Source organism: Haliaeetus albicilla, chromosome 16 (assembly GCF_947461875.1).
Source record: "Haliaeetus albicilla chromosome 16, bHalAlb1.1, whole genome shotgun sequence".
Taxonomy (NCBI): Eukaryota; Metazoa; Chordata; class Aves; order Accipitriformes; family Accipitridae; genus Haliaeetus; species Haliaeetus albicilla.
Genome location: NC_091498.1, coordinates 19,112,797 through 19,137,323, shown reverse-complemented (window position 1 = coordinate 19,137,323; position 24,527 = coordinate 19,112,797). Strand labels below are relative to the sequence as shown.

The following is a 24,527-nucleotide window of genomic DNA, read 5'->3' as shown; positions in this document are numbered from 1 at the left end:
CATAAAAATGGCTCAGATTAAGAGTTTGTTTACCTTAATATTCTGTTGCTAATCGCTGATCTTTGTCTAAGGTCAAGTTTAACATCTGTTCTTATCAGTTAAATATCTTTTACAGCCTTGACTTGAAGATGTCATATTAAACAGATTTTTGGGACCAAAAGATGGGTTAGAACTTTTTCTATCTGTCCTATGCATCTGCCTGTTATTGCAGTGTCTCCAGAAGCAGCACACCAAGGGAAAAAAAATCAATAAAAGCAGTAATCATAAGTTGCTGTTTATCATCTTCCCATCCATTACAAGGGCTAATGTGCAATTAAATGCATTAAAGATCATGGGGGGGGGGGGCGGGGGGGGAAGAACGTAGCCATAATCAGAGGCTGATGGAAGGATAAAAATATGATAACATATGATACTCCCCCCACCCCCCCGCCCCCCCCTTCCTACACTCTCCCAACTTCCACCTGTTTTCAGCTCAGGGGACTTCCTAATGTGGTTTAGCTATTTAGTTACAAGTGCCTGTTCAGTCTCCCCTTCAACTTATGGGCACTTTCTCCTTTGCCCAGTTTCTCCTTGAACTTTTTTAAACTTCTTGCATCCACAACTTCCTTTAATAAGGCAGGTTACTTACTACCTGTTACTGAAGAACTGCCTCTTTTTGTTTTGGACCTGGCTTGTCCTAGCTCTTTCTAATGGTTTCTGGTTCCTGTGCTGTAAAAAAGTAGTCTACGGAGTTTAACCGTCTACTGACCAGTTCCTTGGGCAGAATTTGCAACAATCATGAGTTCAGTGTAGCAATATACATGACATCTAGCAGTGACAATAACTAATTTGTTTAAAAATTATTTTAAGGTGATTTTAGAGACCAGCTTGATATGTCAAAGTTAATGACTTTGTATGTTCTTAGAACAAATACATTGCAGTAACATGTAGTTTGGCTGTTTTCTGGAAGTGATAAATGTCTGCCATTAGGATTTTTTGTTGCAGGATGATGCCACTCAAAGTTCTGCCCAACCATAGCAGATTCTTGTGCAAAACACCTGGAGACAAACGAACAGCAGAAAAATCAGCTCACTAAGAAATGATACCATGCTATTACATTCATTTCCTTTTGCAGGGGAAAGTTGTTGATTCTGTTACGTAAGATCAGTTGGAACTACTATAACTGTCTTGGCATACTTACAGAGAAATGGCTGCATCTTGGACATATGGTTTGGGTTTTTACAAGTATTCTGCAGGTTCTGCTCTTGTTCACAGGGAACAAACTTCGTCGTTTTTGTAAATAAATGGATTATTCAAAAATTAAAAATTATCCTTTCAGTGTCACTGACTTCAAAAGGCAGCCACAGCAGGGACCCCAAAATACAGTTTTATAGACAGAGAAAAGGTCGCTCTTTCCTTGCTAGGTCATGTGTTAACAGTAAAAATAATAATTAAATGATTTTTTTAAGAAGTAATTCATTGTTTATGACTTAGGATCTTACAACAATCCTATTTCAAATTTTAAAAGTTGTTGCTCTGGGATACTATACAAAAAACATTGAATTTCTATAATGCTTTTTAAAAAAATGAACCTGTTTAATTTGTTGAACAGTTTAAACAGTTACTATAATATCTCCTTGAATTAAGGATATAAAATATTAAAATGAAATTTTCAAGAACACCTGTGGGTTAACCACAGTTACCTTAAATTGAGACAAAGCAACAGGCTTTTATTACATTTCCTAATTGCAGTACAACCTACAGCAACCATTCTTGTCTCAGGTTTCTTAGTTACCATCCTGTATGTTCTATTAGTTTGTGAGACTGTAACTGGGCTCTGATCCAAAAACTTCTTTCTGTAAATTTATAATAGACAAACTGAGAAGCATTTCTCTTTAGACTTGCAAGGAATACCCATGCTGGTTCTTTATAAGTTTTTGATAAGTTATTTGCTGGATTATTTTTAGCAGTCCAATTGTTACTTTTCAAAAAGTTACATTTTCAGTGTAGTATCACAATATATTAAAGCTGCATTATTTATCATCTAGGCTTTTTTCATAGGTTTTCAATACATCTTAAACTGGCAACCACAATTTTAAAATTGAGGAACACAATGTAGAGTCAACAGAACTTTTCAGAACTCTTCTGCTCACTTACATAGAAAAAATTAAGTTTTAATAGGGAAATGGAATAAATTGGGAAGATGTGTGATGTTAGTATGAGATGCTGGAAATGGAATAATCTTTCACTGGTAATTGGCTAACAGTAAGATTTGCTTGTTTTGCTCATTGTTTATACAAAGATTATGAAAATACAAATTTAATCTAACTTTGATGCTGTAAATTTATTTTCCTACTTTTCATTTGACTTTTGCTTTTATTCCAGATATGAAGTTAAACAAGTATAAAGCTAATGTCTTCAGAAATATCCTGAAAGGCTAGGAGACTTCAACAGATATAGCTTGATTTTGGTTAGCTTGTGTTATACAGCAATTAAGAGGAAAGTTGGCTGATAAGGTGCACTTATAAATTTACAAATCAAATATATTTGTACATAAGCAGTGAAGATGCTTTTTGTCTCTGTAGCCCAGAATAAACACTTCTATGAGGGATAGTTCACATATGACTGCCAAAAAAGGGAAAGTTTTGTAGATAAAGTAGGCGTGATGTGTGAAAGAATTAGTTTCAACTCAAATATGGTAATGCCTAATGTAGTCTTTGGAGGCAATTTAGACACATAGGTTTTATTTTGTGATTTCCTTTTGAGTTGTTCTTTTCTGAAGGCAACCACTTTAACGTGTTGTTCCTAGAGTGGATTCATAGCATATTTTCTGAAATATTAGTTATTCTCCTTCTGCTCTTGGTAGCTTGGCCTCATGGCCTTATTTCAGAAACTGACCATTATTTTGGCTGAATAATTGGTTCTCTTACATGTTGTACAGCAGTGGTCCCCAAACTACTTGGGATGGCTAATGGTTACCATCCCATTTTGGGTCACAGCAGTTGCAAGGGGAATTCCATCCGTGATGTAAAAACTTAACTGCTTGTTAATATTTGGAGTTCTAACCCTAGCAGAAATAAGGTTTGAAATGGAAATTATCACAAGGGAATTAAAATTGGCAACTACTCCTTCTGGTATAAAGGTAAGATGGGGATACGGGATAACATTTATTCCTTCATAGAAAACATCTACTATTGATGTATTATGACTCTAAGACCTCTTGAGGTTCCTTTCAAATGGAATTATCCTAGAAGACTATGTACCTGTTAGTGTGAAATTTTGTGTAGATATAGCTAACTAGTTCAGGTACTGCTGAGGGCATGTTTGCAGTAGCACATAATTCTTCTCAGGCTGTGAATCCTGGGAAAGGAGCTGAGCAAATATTTAAGTACTGAGTCAATGTTGAACTCCAGCCACTGTGGCTACTGAGCTAGTACTACCGAAGTTTTTTAGCTTGTAGTTCTCTAGGAGTTTTCTAACATACTCCTTGCTAGCTTGTATGAATGAACTAGAAACATCTCAGTACCTTTGACTACTACTCATAACACTTCTGTCATTGTAGAAATAGGCTATACAACTTTATATGCCCCACCTTTCCTTTCTTGGGATTTAAACTTGCAAAAAACTAGAGATATCCTCATTACTTTAACCAGTACCTCAAACAGTCTGTTAGCTTACTGTGTTAATGTAAACTTATCAGCATGTATTGAATCTATGTTTCAAAAGGTGGTGGGAGCAGACTAAAAGTTTAGTGTTCTGAAACGTGCATTAGACAGCTGTAGTATGTTCTCACTGTATAGCACAGCAGTCATAGCAACTGTGTGTTCACATCATATTATGCCTTTAAATATCATTGAAACCTGAAAAATTCTGTGAACATGATATAAATCTTAAGTTGTACTCATGTTTAACTTTGCATTTTAGTTAAATCTTGTGAATTTTGGAGGAAAATGTTCATATGGTTTACCAAAACATTGCAATGCTCTCTGACTGCAGCATTAGTTGCCTTTAATATCGGTGACCAAACTCTTCACAAGTTAAAACCTCTTGTTGATATTTTTAATTGAGTTCGCTTGTCCCCACATGGGTATGAAACCTTTGTTGATTTTGGATGCTGCTGTTTAATGCTGCTGAAGTAATTCATGATAGAATGGGCTATAAAGTATATTTTGCTTAAAAGCATAAGTCTGTATCTTCCTTTAAAGAAGTGTGTTCTGTGTGGGCAAATTATCAGAAATTTGCACCTCTTAAACAGGGGAAAGAAGGGATACCATATGATTCATGTCCTTCATTAGATTACATCAGCAAAGTATATAATATATAATGAATAAACTATATACATGATTCACATTAGAATTTTTAAACTGTTTTACTCTGTAAGCACGAAATCTATATTAAAATTCTCAGTTTGTGAATCATATCGAATTTTGTTGTCTTTCATAAACAGATTACAGGTAGATTTTGAACCCACTGATCTTTAGTTTAACTGCTAGTACTTGAGCTAAAGAAATAATTCTGAAATCCCTCTGTAGACCTGTTCCTGAAGAAAGATTTGATACATGTTTACCCAATTAATTAGTGAATCTTGAGGTTTTTTGTGAGAGAACAAACATGCAGCAGAGGAACCCTGGAGTAGGAAAGGTGCTGGATCACACAGCAAGCTAAGATTTCAGTGCTTAAAACAGGTTTGCATCTGGTAAGGCTCTGGTAGATGTCACTCTCCTCCATTAGATTCAGGTGCTACAGTCTCTTTTGAAACTTTGATTTCCTGAAGCTTGTTAATAGCTTCATTAACTGTTATAAGGGTTGAAGCAGCTGTTTGATGGACTGGACCACTAAGAAATCATTACTAAACATTCTGTAAAAGAAAAATGTGCTTCTAAGGTCTACAAGAATTCCTCATTGCATCAGTAGTATACTGGATTTATGTTATAGGACTTTAAAAATTGGGTAGTCCCTTACACCAGGCTTTATCAAGAAAGTTAGAAATTAATAGTGGTATTATGGGTAGAAAAAACTCAGTAGAAAAGTTTGCAAAAACTATCTTACAAACCAGTCTGAACAAAAGAAAGAACAGTATTGCTTTTTTTTACAAGTTGTCATCTATGTATTTAAGATTAGTGAAAATCTCACAAGTCTAAAGAATCCAGATAATTTTAAGTTGTTGGGTATTGACTGAGTTGGAGTTAATATCGATATTAATTTTAATTGCTAGGTAAAGAATGAGTTACATATCATGACGGTTAAAAAAAAAAACCATCTTGGAAGCTAGAATGAGTATCTCTTCATGAAGCTGTACTGTGCAATGTCAATCCTGTCAAGAGCCATTACCGTGTATTGAAGTAGATGGTTTGTGTGAGTTAAAACAATAAATGTTTTGTGCAGATGATGTGAATATGTCTTCAACTGAGTATACATATGAATAATTATGGATACTCTTGCAAGCACTTGTCTGGTCCTCTGCTGTCAGCTAAGAAATCAGATAAATAGCTAAGAATTTTTAAAATGTTTCAACAAGACTTTGTCTCCCTTCAGAGATCTTGCTTTTTGTGGCAGCGTAAGAATTTTAAAACTACAGTAATGAAATATATCTTTATGTAGATTGTTTAGATTTTGCATGAGGATGGAGTGCTCACATTAAATCTTTAGATACCATCAATGATTGTTTATTGAACAATAAGAGAAACTGGAAGAGGAAAAGCAACTGTTAACTTCTTCCTGAGGAATATTTAGGATCTGCTTCAAAATAACAATCAGAGAGCATATCTGTAATGATGACTGCAATGTCAGCAATCATTCAAAATTCATATTGGAGCAATGGAAACCAGAAGACCCATTACACTTGTGCTCAGAAAAATTATTAAAGTAGAAGGGGAAAGTAAATAAATTAGAATCCCTGCAGGTGGCATAGAGACGATTCAAAGACATCATACTGGAAACTTGAGACAAATGCATGTCATTTTTCAAAACAAGGTGCAAGGATAAAAAGAAAAATGCTGTGATTAAACTGGATGGTAAAAAAGGCTCATAGGAAAAAGTAAGCATTCTTGAAAAAAGTTGAGCTTGTATCTAGAACAGACAGCTTAAATGTAATAGTCCAAGGCAGATAAAAAATAATCTGAAGAATGACTTGTAGAAAATTATAAAAAATTATTAATAATATTTGTACAAATGCATAAGAAACTTGAAGCCTCCCAGAATGCCTGTAGGACTAGTATGTTCTCAGAAATAGAAAGAGCATTCATATAAGGTGAGGCCACAGCAGGAAAAGAAAAGATTCTTTTTGATAACATTCGCTGTGGGAGAACTTGGAGAAAATTCCTATGCTGGAAGTTACAGGCAATGTTTCAGAGGGTTTAAGACAAATTTAAGTGTTGTAAAAGAAATTTGTTAAAGGAAAAACAGCAAAATGTCAGGACCAAATAATGCATGCCCAAGGCTCTCAAGAAACTTGAGGGTGAAACAACCAAATTGCTGAATGTAATATGCAGCTTTTTACTTAAAATTGATTAGGTCCCAGCTGACTGAAAGTTGGCTGGTGTCATGTCACTTTATTAAAAGTTCCCAGGAGACCTCTAAAGAACTGTTGGCCAATAATAATGACTTTCACAGCAGGCAATTTGGTAGACATCTGTCCTGGTTTCTTCCAGTTAAGTGTTCTCAGAAATTGATTCTGAATATTTATACTGTTTGTGCATGTTACACTTTGTCACCTGAATTGCCAGTTATTAGGAGTTTGAGGAACTGGAAGAATTTTATTTGATTGGAATGCCAAAGGCAGGGGCAGCTGGTGTATGTGACGGCAAGTATTGATACAGGAGTTGCTTTTATTTGATGTATTTTGTTAACATGAATGCATGGAGTCCCTCTTGAGGAATTCAAATTACAAGTACGTGAAGTTCATTTTTATATAATGCTATAGGTCATGAAAATATAAAACATGGACTGAATATAGATATATTTGAGTAGAATTTATATGGTTTAATTTTTTAGCTCTGCACATAGGAGGAGAGCATCTGTTAGGTTAGATACAGGGTTCTGAAGTGAAGTCAAACTTTTGTTAAGCCTGTCTAGCCAAAACTGGTTAGTAAATTGATTTCCAAATTATGATTTATCTTGTCTTTGCCTCCCTTTTGCAAAATGAAAACTACTAATTTGGCACAAACTAAACTTACCTTATTCTTTCTTTCCTTTTTCTTTCATTGGTTTAAGACCAATGTTGTCTCAAAGTCCTCTGTTGTAGGACAAGACTGGAAATTGAAGAGAAATAGCCTTTATGGCAAGGATGTGTGTATTGTTATCTTTGTGGAAAATCTGCTCTCAGATCAGCTATATTTTTTAAAAATTGTATTTGGCATATGCTCAATAAAACTTCTTTTATCTTTATAGCACAGTACCTGAAGATTCCACCATAATGTGTATGATCCTATCTGAAGTGGTCTTGGCCTATAGTTTCAGGTCTGAGCTTGGGCTGTGCCCCAAAACTAAACAGAAGGATGGTTTCTTCTGTGCTTTGTCTCTCCCTTGCCTTGTCTTGCCTGATTTGATTGCAGTAGAGATAAGAACTGGATGAGGGTGTAGGGAAGAAAATAAGTTAAAATGTTTTGGTAGGCAGAAGGGAAGAAGTTGGTGCTGAAGGAGAGGAAGTTCAAATGGTGGTTCGAACTTGAATGAGAATGGGATAATTTTATGTCTGGAGTAATGAGACTGACATGCTAGACAAGGAGGTTTTGATGAGAAGCCTGAGAAGTAAACATAGCTGGAGATACCTGAAGAATGAAACTGGAGTAAGGAGGTAAGGGATGGGTCTGGATTCACGCTGGAAGGGACAGGGATGTAAATCTTGTATTCAGGAAGACAAACAGAAGTTTGTGCCTGCTGAGGAACGTTGCAATCAGGAGCCTGAATGACACCATCTCCCTCTGCTGCAAGCAAGCACCTAAGAAAGGCTCTCAGTGCTTTCTGATACTCATCTGAATAAAAGATACTAACCTGACTTCTACCATTGCTTGCTCCAATGGATTGATCTTCTGGTGGCTTGTCACTCCATCAGGGTGATGACTTATGATGGAATTTGGGAGTTTTGCTTTGCCTTCTTGAGAACAAGCTAAATGGGCTGTGTTTCTGAAGGAATTAAAAAATTAAATAATTCTGGAAATAGAAGTGCCTATGATTTTGCAAGTTCTAATTATACAATTCCATACACCTCTCCTGTTTCCCTCTGCCCCCCAAATCCTGAAATTTGTGGTGCATCACAGTGAATAATGAGAGATTTTTTTGTTTTGTTTTCTCACTGTAGTTCCCAGTTCTCCGTGCCCCCAACTAAGTGTAAAGAATGAGTCAGAGGTCAGAAAAAAAGAAGAGATAGGCTTAGTCTTGAGGCTCTTAGTCTTGAACATTACATTGGAGAACTGAATTTTATTCTGTCTGTAATTGGTCTTTCTTTGTGTGTGTGAGATCCTTTGTGAGTCACTGAAATCTAGCTTTTCCCAAGTGGTTACTAATTGTATGTGTGTTTTTTGGGGTGGGGGTTTTTTGTTTTGGTTTTTTTTGTTAGTTTGTTTGTTTTTTGAGACTATGGATCTGATTTGCTGTAATGGTAACACTCTTTGCTGTAGCCAAAGACAATCAACCATGCTTTGAACACCTAAAATCTATGTAAGTAGCGAAAGAAATTGACCATTCAGTTAGACATCCAAATTTAGCAAGATTATTTTTAATTATTTTTGAGTTACTAATCAGTACAGTTCTCCAATATTTTATATGCATTTTGTAACTAATTTTGTAAGAATGTTTGTGAATATTCAGGTGTTATCACGGTAAGCACTATACCAAAGCCAGAGGAAGTAAAAAAAAACCTGTTCAGTGGTTTTGGACTGCATTCAGCAAGTACGGGGCCATACATGGAAAAACAAAGAAGCAGAGTACTGTGTTCTTTCTGTGGACCTGATCCATAGTGTTTGAAATTTTAAAAGCATTTTAAAAATGCTTCCCATTCGCTTGAATAAGTGATGACGAACTACTTACACGCATCACCAAAAAGGAATGTGACAGCTAATTAATTGTTCTGCTGCAATAGAACAAGTTCTGTCAGTCATGAATTGAAATTTTTGTTTATAATATAGCAGCACATGGCAGTGGTACTGTGATCCTAAAACATTAACTGTAATGTTTTTAATGCCTAGAACACTGTAAGTGCTGCTTATATAATATACAACTCTATTACAAATATATATATGTGTGTATTATACTATGCATTACTGTATAGCAGATTTTTATATATTTCAATTCAAATATTGGAGTTTTATGTACAGTAAAGCACTGTGATGCTTTTAAGAAACCTGCATTTATGCTTTGCAGTTTTGCTTGAAATGTTACAATACTAATAGCCCTCAATTCTGTGGTATGTGATTATGATAAAGCCTTTCCTTTTCCAGCAATCATTTATCCTCTCTTCAGGTACAGGTTGGATGTGTTCAGAGAAAATAATCAGTGTAGATAATTAGCGATATGCAATGAATTCTACAGTTCATAAGACTTTTAAAGAGCTCTGCCTTGTTTTGTTTCAGGTTGAAAGTATGATGAAAAAGGATCATTTTGTGGTTGTAATAGCTGAATGACAAAGAATCTCTGTGATACAGTGTTGTTATGCTAATAACCAGTCTATTTCAATTGTCTTTCTGTCTTGGTCTGTCTTTAAAATATTTATCATAATGCTTTCATCTGCCTTGGAGGACATGGAGAAGGTTGGTTGTTTTTTTTTTAAATAACATTATAGAAAACTCATTAGAAAATTAATTTGTATTCTATTCACGGTTTGGAAGGTTTATGGTAAAGAACATATGAGGTCACACTAAATGTATGGAATAAAAAGAAATACTGAATTGTTTCCTTACTTAGAATGGTCTAAGTTAACCTTTTATACCATAGTCATTTAGACGCGTGGGTGGTTATGTTACTATGGTTTGGCTAGTTTGTGATACATCAGCTGTTCTGCAGTAATTGCCGATGGATTTGCTTTTATTTCCAGTGTAGTAATACATTCCCAGTGTATTTTCTCTGAGGGGTGATAACTTAAAGTATTTTGTTTTTTAAAAACAGTAAGAGGCTTCAGATGGAACAGCTGAAAAGTAGCAGCTTGCACCACACTAATTGCCTAATGGATGGTATGAGAGGGCCTAATGGTTAGAAAAATGTCGCGCTTCACTGGGGTAGATTCAACTCTACGTGAAACCGCAGCAGTTCTGATCTTGAGTCATGCATTATCAACCTATTTCTACCAGTTGAGAAACCAGGTAATTCACATTTCCTGGAGTTAAGAGATGTATGTATTGAATGCTTCGGATTTATCAGATTGCTTCAAAAGATTATAATAATTTTAGTGCTTTTATTACTTTATTTATAACTTCCAAGAGTTTACTTTGCACTTTCTTTACAATACTACAAACAAATTTGGGCTACCACTTGCACAGCATATGTAAGAATGTTAAATGGGTTGTTTTAATTTATTACAACAATAATATTAGAAATCTCAGCATTTATCTTTGGTTTGACTTCAGGTTCAGTTAACGATTTCTATCCCCTTGGTTTGACTCAATAGTTTCACGTGCTGACTGACAGTTTTAAACTGATGATAAAAGTCTCTTGAGCTGTTTTTTTCATTGGAATATTTCACCATCTTACATATATTCTGAAGGTTTAGGTTTAAATTGAAGTCCAACAAATATCTATTTGGAGAGCTGTCTCCACTGCTGTGGCAGGCAACTTCTGTCATTTACTCCAGTGGCATCCAAGTTTTTCTAAATTGTGAGTGAAAAACAGTCTCCCAGCCTTTCACTGCCTATATTGGTGTAAATGTGCTGTTGAGAATGACATATTTTTATCTGCTCACTATGTAGTATGCTGATTTCTCAGCAGTTTAACTTTTCCTTTCCCATAAGCCTGTAGCAATTTGGTTCAAGCATTTGCATGTTAATAGTACCAAAAAAGTCAAATTTGCATCTTTTACTACCAGTAATCGTTTTCTATACAGACTGATGATGCAGTAATGAACCAGTTATGAGAGGGCAACTCATGAATATAAATAGTCCCATTTTACAAGTATTTTGCCAAGGTCAGTGGGAGAGAGGAGGGAGGTCAGAAGTAGCTCCTTAGTCACAATCACATCTGGAGCTGAAACAAACTCTTTGTTTGTCTGTAGATATTTGGCAGTGTTTTAGGGTTGCCAGAGTTTAGATGTTAAAATGCGGGACAATGGCAAAGAACTAAACTATGCATACATAGATCAACTGTGCATGGAAAGTACAATTTATCTGCATAATAACCACTTCTTCTGGATGCCCCCTAGCCTTGATTTCTGCATGTTTGGAGAAACAACTGTTACCACAGAAATATAGGAAAAGCCATACGCTATATGCTTTTCATAAGGCATTGGATTTGACCACTAGAACATAACATCTTAATTATACAGGACATCTGGCAATCCTATGAGGTTCAGTCTGCATTTTTCCCTCATCACAGTAGAAATATTAATGCATCAGCAAAAGCATTCTTTGGGTACAGTGATTATTGTTCAAGATAGCATTACTGGCACTTGGTTTTGACCTCTAAACTTGTTTCTGCTTGGCAGCGGCTGTCGGTATTGTCCAAGTGCAGACTGGTGTCTTCTCAAAGAAAAAATATTTTTTTCTCTTATCTGTCAATCTATCCACTTAAGTAGTCTCTGTCATCATAATATTATAAAATGCGACTCACAAATTGCCTCTGAGTGGAAAAAAAAAAGCATGTCTGCAAGTTCCAAAAAGGGTGGTGCTTATGTGATTCTTTTTGCAGTTTCTCGGCTTAATACTGGATTTTAAGGAAACTGTCTTGGGAATGTAAGCTCTTCAGGGAAAGAGGGCACAAGTTGTCTTTTAAAAGACTTAGCAACTCAAGAGTACAAAAATTTATATTATTGCCACAAAGAACACCACTGCCAAGGGACATGGTGGTAGATGCTTTCTAGAAAGTATTTTCCAGCCAAAATAGTCTCTTTTTTTTAACGTATACAGCAGTTATTTTTCCTTCCATATCCAACATGTCGAACTGATGGAGTACATAAACCTTTTCTATAATACCAACCAATCTTGTAGTTTCACTGAACAAATATTTTATACTTGACAGTCATTATATGCAATCAGTGTAGAGTAATGCCATAAAGAGGAATCACTGAATATATGCTTAAGGAGTGAGATCACTGGCCCTAAGCTATCAGCTGATGTATAAACCAGGCATTGTGTCCTCATGCCCCGTGAAATATTCCCACAGGTTTGAAGTACTGTTTGGATATGGGACTTACCACTTTCCAAATTCAAGGCCTTTCATGTTACAACTCAGCAAAAAACTGTGGTGCCATATAGATTTGGGAAACTTGAAGTACTTTTAAATTACCTAATGGCCATGGTGATATATGTCTGAAATGTCAGAGTTGGGGTAAAAGGTTTTAAATGTGTTTAGTTTTTTCTGCAGCATCAGATGAGGAGTGGTCATAATCTGCTGTTATCTGAGCTGGAGTGAAGGCAGGAGAAGCATTAGCTTCCTGTGAGCATCATCTGCCCTGTGCAGTAGCCTTAGCACATTACTGATGAGTCCAGAGAGAGCATCAAGCTACTTGAGTTATTTCATTTCTGGTATCTCAGATAATTTGTCAGAATGGTAGCTTGAAAATAGGATACATCCTTAGACCTTTAGAAGTTTCAAATGATAACGCTGTTTGAATTTAGTGTTCAGTAGTTGCATATAAGGTTAGGACCAGCATGGATATTACAGCATGGCGCTAGCCTCAGTAATATCAGAAGCTCTGACCATTTTGAAGTAGGAAAACTTCTCAGGAACTTCTTTGGGAAGGGCATTATTAGCCTGCTTCCAAAAAGGTTCATGCAATGATGAGAAAGCCATAGCGTGAACCATGTGGATCTAATAACTATAAGCCATCAAGTAATTTTTTTAAAAAACTATTTTGGATCAAAGCAACAAACGGTAGAAAAGGAATGGTAGAAGTAGGTTTTGAATTTTTAATTAAAATTTAGAAATTGATGATGGAGAAATTGGCCTGTAGGCTTTTTCTGTATATTTTCATACCACTGGAAATATCTATTGGTTGCATTTCTTTTGTGTTTTAATAGTGAGTATTTATATACTCCCTTTTTATTTCCAAATGTAATGCCTGGTATAGAAAAGCAAACAAGGCAAAAAGCTCCTATGCAAGGAGAGTGTGTGTGTGTGTGCGCGCGTGTATACATATATATATATACACACACACACACACACATATCAGTGGTGTGACCTCTTAAGTGGTGTTTCACTATCCCCCCCCCAAAAGATCATAACTAAGAAATCAATTTCTATCCTAATTCTAACATTACTCAATGTGTTCAGGTGTCAACATACAAGCAATTATTATAACTTTTTCAAAAAATTATATGATGAAGGGAAAAAATATTGGAACTTGCTCAAAATTTTAAAAATCTGTTTGGTCTCATCTAGGACTACAGACTTGTGTGCCAATCTTAACTGTGCATTTCATAGAATCACACAATGGTTGAGGTTGGATGGGATCTCTGGAAGCCATCCGCTCCAACTACCCTGCTCAAGCAAGCACCAGTTGCCCGGGACCATGTCCAGATAGCAAATCATGGCCTGAATTGAATGTAGCTTTTTGTCTGGGAAAAATAATAATAGGAAAGCTATTCTTGTTGTGGATTTTTCTATAATAGACTAAAGATTTTGTTCTGTTCATTATTTCTTATGAAGATCAAACATAACATAGCTAGAAAAAACTAGCAGAATTACTAAATATTTTCCATCTTTATTTTAAGAATTAATTTTTTTGTTTTTGTTGCTCTATTTTAGGAATATTGTGCAACTCAAAACATACAAAAATATAGCTAAACTTCTAGTTTTTTGAAATATATTGGCTATTAAATTGAAAGACTAACTGATAAAATTTATTCAACTGGTTTCTATTGAAATGTGATAGGCTTAAAATGTGTCATTGTAGAATAAAGTTCATTTCTGACATAATACTTTTGACCTCCCTCAGTTTGTAGCACTTCGATTTTCCTGCAAATGTCTTTGCCATTGTTTTAACTTCTTTAAATACACAAGTACTCGGGGTGGGGTGGGGGTTAAAAGTAAAAATTAAAAAAAAAGGAGCTTGGCATTATTATAGACAAAAAATATTGGAAAATAATTCTTTAGTCATTTTATACACCTAAGTTGTATTGTTACTTGTGAATCACGTAACTGTCTTTTCACTTTTCAAGTTAAACTTGATCCTTGCTCAAATGGACTTCATTGCAAAAACTGAAATCTTACTCTTTTTACAGAGTATACAAACCACATTTATATTGCATAAAAATGCGTTTTCTTTTCTTAAGTTATGAAACAAAATGATTATTTATGCGTTTAAACTGCCCATAAAATCAGAAGTACTGTGAAGTGGAATGGAAAATTTCATAACTGTGCCCTGATATGGCTGACTAAAAATGTTCATATGGCCCTTCAAGTACTTGTAGTATGTTAGTGTCTGACAAATGGCTTCTTGTTTGTTAGATGGTCTAAAATGGTCACTCCCTAGCTTAGACTTCATGATTCCATTACTGCTATTACTTTGTTAAGTAAATGGCAGGCCTCAATATATGCATCTCTGTCTTGTCGGGTTCACTTGCCATTCCTGGCAAGTGTTTATACTATCTATATAAAAAATGAAGTAATAGTATGCCTATAGAAGGTTTTTCTAAAGTCAGTTATTAGCTGGGTAAATCTTGTGTCATAAAATTTTGTAGAGTTAGTATCTATCTAAATATTTTTTAAAGGTTTTGATTGTTTTTCTTTCATTAAGGTGGCAAGTGCATTTGAGGATTGACAGTGCACCTTGTATCAAAACATATTAAGACATACAAAGCTAAATTTAGGATGGTACAAGTAATAAAACTGTACTTTGGCTGAGGTCAGAGATAGCTCTTTTTCTTAACTGAATCTGAGGGGTAACTGCATGGCCTCAGCATTTCTGTGTGATATGGGAATAGAAAGATGGTGCACTGACAGGAGAGAGGCTGCAGCTCCTTTACATCCCTTAAATGTTCCTGGGGAGGTTGCCTCACACTTTACCATGTCATTCACAATTTTGACGTTCTAGGTTCATACAATAGGTAGATTTAAACTGTTATATTTCATTTTTTAGAAATTAGTAGAGCAGAAAGAACAATTCCTGTAGAGGAAGAAGTATGTTTATTCAGTAAATAGTATTGGAGGTATGATACGTATTTTAGTTCAGTTTCCAAAGGATGTGAAGCTTATATGATTCTGCCTTGCAGGCAGGAAGGTGCAGGAGAGTGTTTGTGCTATCTGTATTTGCCTGTATATCTGCCCCCTCTTGCCTGCTTGCTTTTGAACCTGTTGCATCATTTAAAAACAAATTAATAGAGGAGTAGTTATTTTACTCATGATCCAGTTCCTTTAAGTTTTGGGATTGTAGGTATTAAGAATTTCATTGTAAGCTTCTGTGTGAGCTCTACTACTTGATAGAGATTACCTGTGGGAGAAAGACCTCACAAACATTTTAAGTGCATGGCAATTTCAGTTTCAATTTAAATTTTTGGTGTATTTTTTTGACTGTTCCCTTTTGCTTTTGCTGTTTTTACCATACAATATTTCATTAAATGAATTTTGGGGCATTCATATTGAATTTTTGTTTTTTAACTTTCTCACTTTAATAGCCCTTTCCAAAAGATTTGCTAAAATTATGAGGAAGAGTTCCTCTCTGTAAATCTTTAACTACATTGCAGGTACCAGGTAATCAAGAGGAGTTTTCCTTCTGCCTTGTTATCCTGAGGATTCTAAAGATGTGGAGTTCTTCATGGTTCTGTCTTACTCCAGCTGCTCCTTGTCTATTCTATATGTGTCTTGTTGAATCAAGTAGCTTGTTTGAGTAGGTGTATGACTGTTATGTACCTCTTTGAAGTTGTTTACATTGTTGGAATTGAAATTTAGCAAACTAATTTTGATCTTATGATTGCCAATATGCCACTTTATTAAACATAGTTATAATGAATCTTTTTTATTGCTACAAGTGTGAACAAATTACTAGCCTTTATGAATAATTTTATCTATTTTGGGGGGAGGGAGAAAGTAAGGAGCTAGATGACTGGTTTAGGTGTCTCCTCAGTTTTTCTAGTTTTGAAACCAAAATGTAACTTTATACACTTATTTGGGGAAGTAATGTTGAGATAGGACTTGTAACAGAGGTATAGTTGTATTCTTTGTTGTAGAATATCTTCTACTGGACTGACAGTTGCCGAGCAGTGACACTGTAATAGTATTTTGGCAAACAACTATTCCTGCTATGTTAGGAAACAAAACAGAAAACCACCACCAAATAAGGCATATCTACATGTTTAATAATGCTTTTGTTTTGATTTTTCTATTATACATGTGGATTAATGTGTGTTCTCTTTATAAACCTGGAGATAGTCTCCTAATACACAGTTCCTCTAGTTAATCTGTCAAAATACAAAGTGTGGACTAATGTTTTTACCTCTAACATAAGCTGACTTTCCTGGTGAAGAGAAGGCCCCCCAGAAATTGAAACATGTGCAGACCGTAATTTTCATATATTTTGACAATTAGTGAAAACTTGCTGTGAACAAAAGAGCATTGAAAAAATTTAATATGATATAACTGTCAAAACTCATTCAGATGTGTTCAGCTTGAGTCTTGCTTACTACCTGCCAAAAAAATAACCTTGGCTGCTTTTCAGTTCATGGCTGGAGAGGATTTCTTTATTACATTTTTAAATTATTATTTTTTTTAAAGAACAAAATATATGAAACTCAGATGGTAATATGTGGAAGAAGACAATAGAAATAATGTTTGTTTTAATTCCCTCACATAAGTAGGGTAAAATAATGTCACTTATGTAAATAATTATTGACACTTTTTTCTTGAGTAAGTACCCTGTGCTTTTTGAATGAAAGGTAGCATTGCATGAGTCTTGGGATTTAAGCAATTATTGACGATATCTTCCTGCAATTTAAATATTGTCATTTGGTTTCATGTTTTTAAAAAAGCTTGCTAACTTTTAGGTGAAATTTAATTTCCCACTTTATCTTGTATAAAAGCTGGTAAGAAGGAAAGATCAGGGGGTGCTACAGCATCCATACGCTGTAGTTGAATGCTGAGAGTTCCTTCAGGCTGTCTCATACTCTCTCAGCCCTGTTCTGAGCCCCAAGATTCAAAAATGCTTGCATAATTGGGTACTGTTTTGTGACTTATTAATTGCTCTCTTGGGTATATAGTTGCATGTGAGCCAGATTGGCTACTTTCCCAGCTTGCATCACTGGCAGCTGTTTTGCTTGAGGCAGATGGCTTGTAAGAGAAGCACCCATAAATTAAGGCATTGCTGCTTTCTTCAAACCATTCTTTGAGAGAGAACCTGGTGAGATGACGTTTCAAAGTGGTTTTGTACATCCTGCTACACTTCTTTGTAAGCGTCTAAATAGCACATTTTACAGTCATGTCTATTTCTTTAAAAGAATTTTAGGGCAGTACAGGCACTACAATGTAGTCAGCATGAAAATGTGAAATTATATTAAGAACCATTGGTGATGTTTTCTATATTAAAGAAGGTTCTAAAAAAAAAAAGAATTCCTATCAGAAAGAGGAAAGAGCCTTAATAACCTTTATATAATGAGAGTAAGAGCATTTTTAAGGGCAGTAACTAGAGAGGAAATGGAATAGTGTATGATAGGAAAACTTCAATGTTCTACTCAAGTGTTTTAGACATATTTGTATGTAACATTTTTCTTCTGGACTTTGTGCTTACAGTTCCCATGTAGAAGTTGAATAGCTAGACTTCTAGAAAACTACTTCTAAGGAGTAGTATGAGACTTGTGCAATTTCCTTGTAGTTAAGTATTCTATTATTGTGCTTCTCCATCCATATGTTCATTCTGTAGGTGTACACATACTACTGCTTTGGAGACTGGAAAATTTCTTGCATGAGCAGGATCCATTGACACACACACACAAACCTTGCCTTTCTATGTGTCTCCACAGTAGAATAAACCAAAAATCTCTTCCTAGAATTGTCTTAAAACTACATAGTAATTTTAAGCCAGAGCAGTTTTCTACTTTTGCTGTCTGTTCATTATTTTGTTCCTGTACTGCTGTATTTTGATAAATCAAATTACTCTTGTTCTTTTCTAGTTTGTGCCTCAAAGATTCTTCTTTACTGTTGACCATGTCTGTGATCTTCAGTGGATTTTAAGAACCACCTTTACTATAGAGACTGCTTCTGAAATTCATGTCTCTGTGTACATCTTTGCAATAAGGCATGCATTTGAGAAATGTAATATTTGGTTTGGACTCATACCCCAGGAAAAAAAGGATTATTAGAGGAAACACCAATAATTTCCTCCAGTGGAATCCTAAGCTTTCATGCTCTGGTGGCAAGTTAGGAAGGTTTCTAAATCTAACTCAGGCCCAGTTAGGACATGCTATGAAGGAGGGAAAAATAGGCTCTGAACAGGAATTGGTCTCTAACCAAATTTAGCTTGGAGAAAATAGTTTTTCCTCCTTCCCTGAGGAAACAAACCTCTTCAGTTGAGCTGTGTCAGAGCTTTTGATCTACAATATTGGTCCAAGCTGCCTTCCTACATGGACTACTGTTAAATCTCTGTGTTTCATTGCCTTCTTGCCTTACTGTGAAGAAGTACTTGGGAGCAGCTCTGGCCACAGAACCAAAGTCTGTCTGTCTTTATCATGCTGTTATTCATAAATTTATAATTTGCCTGTTGTTAAAACATTTAGAGAGTTTAGCTTTTGTGGTTGACAGGTGTCTGTTGATTCCCACCCCCCAATATTTTTAATTTTCTTGAAATGCCAGATTTGTTCATTTTACTACTGAGAGGAAATGCTGAAATCTAACAGTGGTCTTCCTGCTCTGCTAGACTTGTCATATAATTCCTCTTTGTATGTGCAAAAGAACTGTAAGTATGTGCATATTCTTTTCAAGGAGAGAAGGAAGTTGGAATCTGAAGATAGATAAGAACTATCTCTTGCTGTAAGTGTTCAAATCAGAATTATTTTTTAAAATAACATTAATTTTGGGAGGATGGGTTTTCTGTGCTCCCACATAGTCCATAGAGATGAGGTGATTTAGAGCCCTCCTAGTTAGGCTATATATGACATAATCTAGAGCAGATATTTAAAACATTCATTCACACATACTCTCTTTCAACTAGAATTAGCTTCTGTGAAAAGACCCAGAAATTCTCATAAAAAATAAGCTCTAGAGTAAACCAGTTGGTAGTTATGGGATGGGTGCAGAAATTACTACAGTCTGTTCTGCCCTATGTAAGTGAAGGACAAAAATAGTCCCTTTGGGCCTAACATTTCATAACTTTGACTGTGTGTATCCTGTTTTATCTTCTGCTGTTAAAGCTTAGCTTGGCTGCTCTTACTTCTTCAGTGTTAAAATATACTTTCAGCAATCGGTGACATAATTGAAGCAACTGCCATCACAGAACTCCAAAGTAAGAAGAGTATCCTCCCTTTTCGTATTAACCTGGAGTTAGTAATGTCTTTAATGAGCATTACCATTTCTGACTGATACCTGTGTAACTGTCTTCACTGACCAAGAAAGCACCACTGCATAGGTAGACCTGGCAAGAATCAAATCATAATGCTGTGAAGGAGAGAGGGGGTTGAAATAAAAGCAAACTTGTGTCGGGGTTTTGTTGTGTTTTGGTTTTTTTTTTTTCTTGTAAACATGTGAAAGCAGGCAAAAAGAAACAGCAAAGGCTGTTGGCAATTTTCAGGTGAGTTGGGTTTGTTTATTTTTGTTTTTAAAGTCTGTCTTCCTCAAAATTTGAGAGAGATTTTTAGTTTGTTTGTTTTTCCTGCCATCTACTTCCTACTCACTGATGTCTGGGTCAGAATCCCTAGTAATATGTATTGGCAATTAGCCTATGTCTTGCTGATCTAATTGCCCTTATAGGCCAACTGACTGTCCTCAGCAGAAACAAATACAAAAAAATTTGTATGAACAGACAGATCGAAAAGAGAGGGTTGGAAAAAAAAAAAGGGAAAGGCAAAAAAGGTAACATGGAAGAAATCATTCCTTCTTTCCATATATTTCAGGCAAGGTTCTGTCAATCTATTTTTGCATTTCTGAGTTTATGGCTGCCTAACTGTAATCTTTTGTTTGAAGCATTTGATCTGTAAAGTATCTTTATTTTCAATAGCACCTATGATATGTAAACTTACATGTCAGTGATTTTCTTCCCAATTCCACTAGAATAGAACTTCTTCTGTATAAAATTTGTTTATTTCTGTCTTAAATACAGATTATTTGCTATGATATAGTTGGAGTGAAGAAACAAATACTCTGTATCTACCTACTATTACTTTTCAGGGGAATAAGATACTGGTTGCTTTCATTATCCTTACTTCAAAATATTCCCACTTGAATATGGGAATTAAAGTAGTTTAACCTTACATTATGCTATTTGCAGTTGGGCAAAAGTAATGCTGTAGTGATAGACATGAAGAAATCTATCATGGTTCAAAAGAATAAACACCCTTCACTTGAAGATTTGCCGTTCTCCACTTTCCCTATCATATGACCATCTTTATTTAAACTAATGTTTTAAAACTGTTCTTTCAGGTTAGGTGATCCAGTACAGTGGAATGCACTCATATGATCATCAGCCATCACCATCAAATTAAAAAATAAGCAATTATATAGATAGAACAGATCATGGACCTTTGTATGACAGTCTGAGCAGTCTGGAAAATGCATTTAAAGTATGAAATAATCCTTTTGAAAGAAAATAGCAAGTTAAGGAATGGTGTTACCGAAATCCGCAATAAAACTCCTTAACACCAATGTGAAGTTAAGAAGCAGGCACTTTGTTTATTGCAGCGCTGGGGACATGGGGGATCACTCCTCCAAAGGCGTGTCCAACTTAGTATCAAAATCCATCAGTTTTTATAGACTTTTTCTGTCAGGTCATTGTTACATAAGCTCTTTACATAAAAATGAATACTATGCTCACTCTTAAATTTAACCTTTCTAATGATTGGTCCTTTGATTATATAACCTTATCAGTATTCTTATTTAAAAACAATCATTCGTCAATTTCACTTAGCTCTACTGATTGGAATCTTCAATACTCAAATCGAGATGGGAAGCATAAGGGGTTTCCAAGCAGCATAACTGGTGTCAATGATGGTTTCCTTAGTTTCTTGAAACAAAACATAGAAAACCCAGTAACTTCCTGGTGAGGTTTCTATGGTTAGCTATTTCAAACTTTAACAATATTAAGGTTCCTATAGTCACACGTAACACAGTTCCTAAAGTTTCTATGGCTACATTTCAAACTTAACAATCCTATACATTATCCTTCGTAATTTTACTTCTTAATCAAACCTGACTCTTCTATGTGATTAAATTTTGATTTCTTTATCAGAATATTTGCAACAATGGTAATTTAGAATCTCACCAGAATATTAGTCCTTCCTTATTTCTCTTTCCCCCTCCGTCAATCTGCTGCTCATCTAGTTTCTCTCCAAGCAGTAATAGTAAAATAACTGGAGGATAAAGAATGGGGAAAGAACTGAACTTGTTTTCATTTAGGACTGTAATTAGTAATAAACACCTTTTAATTTAAAATTTCAAATACAGCTTCTGAAGGTCACTAGCTAGTTTTAAGGAAAGTGCTAATCTCCCCAATAATTCTTACACATCTTTTCTGAATTTGGGTTCTTTTAAGCTATACAGTGATATAATGTTCAGTTTAGAGGTGTATACCTTTTGCCTTTTAAAGCAGGTATAGCCTAGGGTTGTGATAGTGCCTGTCATCTTCAGATTAGACTTGCAATTCACTCTGATCTTCAAAAAGTAGGTTCTAATTGGATGTGCTGATAATAGATTCATCAATATGTTTGTTTAGTTAAGTATAATTGTAAGCAAGTTCTCAGCTTCATTGGCTTGCTATCTGCAGCTTGGTTCAGTTCTGTGTTTATTTTAATATTTGGTGTTGCATTCTATTACTTGGAGATTTGTGCTGCTGGAAGTGCTGCTCTTCTTATTTGTCACTATTGAACCTTCCTGATTATTTTTAGTCGTGTCATGGTTTAAGCCTAGCTGGCAACTAAGCACCACGCGGCTGCTCACTCACTCTTCAGCCCCACCACTGTGGGATGGGGAGGAGAATTGGAAGAAAAAGGTAAAACCTCTTGGATTGAGATAAGGACAGTTTAACAGGACAACACAAGGAGAGACGAAGTCATAATAACAATAATACCAGTAAAAGAATGTATGAAGTGAGTGATGCACAATGTAATTGCTCACCACCCAAAATCCAATGCTCAGCTGTGATACCTCCTCCCCCAGCCAGTTCCCTGTCATATACTGAGCATGATGTCCTATGGTGTCGAATGTCCCCTTGGCTAGTTTGGGTCAGCAGTCCTGGCTGTGCACCCTCCCAGCTTCTTGTGAAAATTAACTCTACCCCAACCGAACCCAAGACAAGTTACCAGCCTGATACTCAGATTTTGAAAGTGTAAAGAGAAATAAAGTTGAGATGCATTAAATGAAAAAGCAAAAGTTCTGTAGCTTAGTTTTTCAATGGAGTTCCTGAGCATTATGCAAGATGGTGTTTTAGTGTGTTTCTTCTTTTATTTTCTTGTGTTAGTTTGCTGATGCTCTCATATGACAGAGGTGATAATACTGTTAGTGCAATGATAGGTTTTAAGAAACTTTCATAATGTGATTAGGTACTTCGTATACCCATTTCTGTAGAGCTTGTATGTATATACATACATATGTATACACATATATGTATATATAAAAAGTCTGAAAAGGGTATGTAATAGAGGTTTTCCAAGCTCTTTGATCTGTCTTGTATTTAATTTTTGAAGAACATACATACTTAGTTATTGGTGGACGAGGGCTAGATCATTAGTGTCAATTATTCTGCAAGAGGAACAAATAGATTAAGTCATATTTGAGCTGTAATATAAACAAATCTGGTGGATAGTTGTTTGTGGGGTTTTCTTGGTTTTTTTTTAAACTATGTTTATTTTAAAGGGAATGACTGGGTCATGTGGAACTCTGAAGGGAGTAGGACACTGATGCTGCCCGTGGGAGCATATTGGGTGGGGGGAAGAGGAGAAGCTTCTAGACTACAAGAGTGGAAAAGATTGAGATTTACAGAAAGGAGCTGGAGACCTGTAGTTCAAAGACGGAGATGGATGAGAGGAGCAGCTCCATAATCAGGCTTCAGAAGGAAACTTCCCAAGGATACAAAAGCGTAGTACAGTTTGCTGCAACTAGGAAAATTGCTAAGATGGGTCCATTTTTATAATTACTCATTTTATGTTAATTGGAGATGATATCAAACTGATCCACCTGGCCCGTGCTTTTTATCTTTAATAATAGTCAGTAGTAGCATTTGTTTCAGAAGTGGTTTTTTTTCTTCTCTGGGGTTGGTTCTCTGTCATGTTTTGTCAAATTACAATTTGGGCCATCCTTAGCTAGAGGATATGTCTGGGCTGTGGTAAGTAGCTGTGGATTGATCAGTCTGCGAACTTTTTTTAACATCTTCAGTTACATTTAGTTTCTGTAAAAACCTGCAGCAATGACTGCAATAATTTAATTATGTAGTGTGTGAGAAATACCTCCTTTGGCTTGTTTTAAGCCTGCTGCCAGATGATCTAATTACATGGTCCTCATTCATGTGCTTGTGAACAGTACTGACTAACTATTCTGTATTTACCCTCTTCATAACATTGGTAACTACAGACCGTTGTTTTAACCCTCTGTTTTCCTCACACTTGAGGGATCCCAGTCTGTGTAGCTCCACACAGTAGAAGCTGTTCCATATCTTTGATATCTTTTATAAGCCTGTCCTTTTTTATTTCTTCTATATTTCTGTATCTACGTGCAACACTCAGACTGTGGGTGTAGCATGGATTTATGCAGTGACACTGCTTTTTCCGTATTATTTTATGTTCCTTTTCTAATAGTTCATTTAACATCTTTGAGAACTGGGCTGATAGAAATGGCTTCAAGAGCTCTTTCCTGGTTGCCATTGATGTAATATGAGCCCAGCTTTCTCTATAGTTTAAAATTTGTTTCTGTTCTCCACATTTACTCATTAGTTAGTACTGAATTTCAGCAATGTCTTATTGCCTGTTTACTCACTATATTAAGATCTTTTGGTGCTTTTTCACAATCAGCTCTATTTCTGACTATCCTCAGGAATTTTGTGTCATCAGTGCATGTTGGCACTTCAGACTTGTATTGCCTTTTCAATTCATTTTGAGTGGGTTGATTAAGATAGATCCCAGCTTGAATCTTTAAGGAAGTCTCTATTAGCAATTTTTTTCTTTTTGTGAACTTTCTGCTATTATTCTTTACTTTCTGTGTTCTAACAAATTGCTAATCCAGAGGAGACCCAACCCTTTCTTCCCATGTAAATGTGATTTCATCAGGAGCATTAA

General features: G+C 35.5%; 1 protein-coding gene and 1 non-coding gene across 5 annotated transcripts in view; both read left to right on the top strand.

Annotated features, from left to right (window-relative positions):
* PDE3B (phosphodiesterase 3B) overlaps nt 1–24,527 on the top strand; it is a 93,058-nt gene that overhangs the window by 30,401 nt on the left and 38,130 nt on the right. The window lies entirely within an intron of this gene.
* Nucleotides 45–234, top strand: LOC138689495 (U2 spliceosomal RNA). Its single transcript, XR_011328318.1, has one exon. It is a non-coding gene; the product is annotated as a U2 spliceosomal RNA (small nuclear RNA).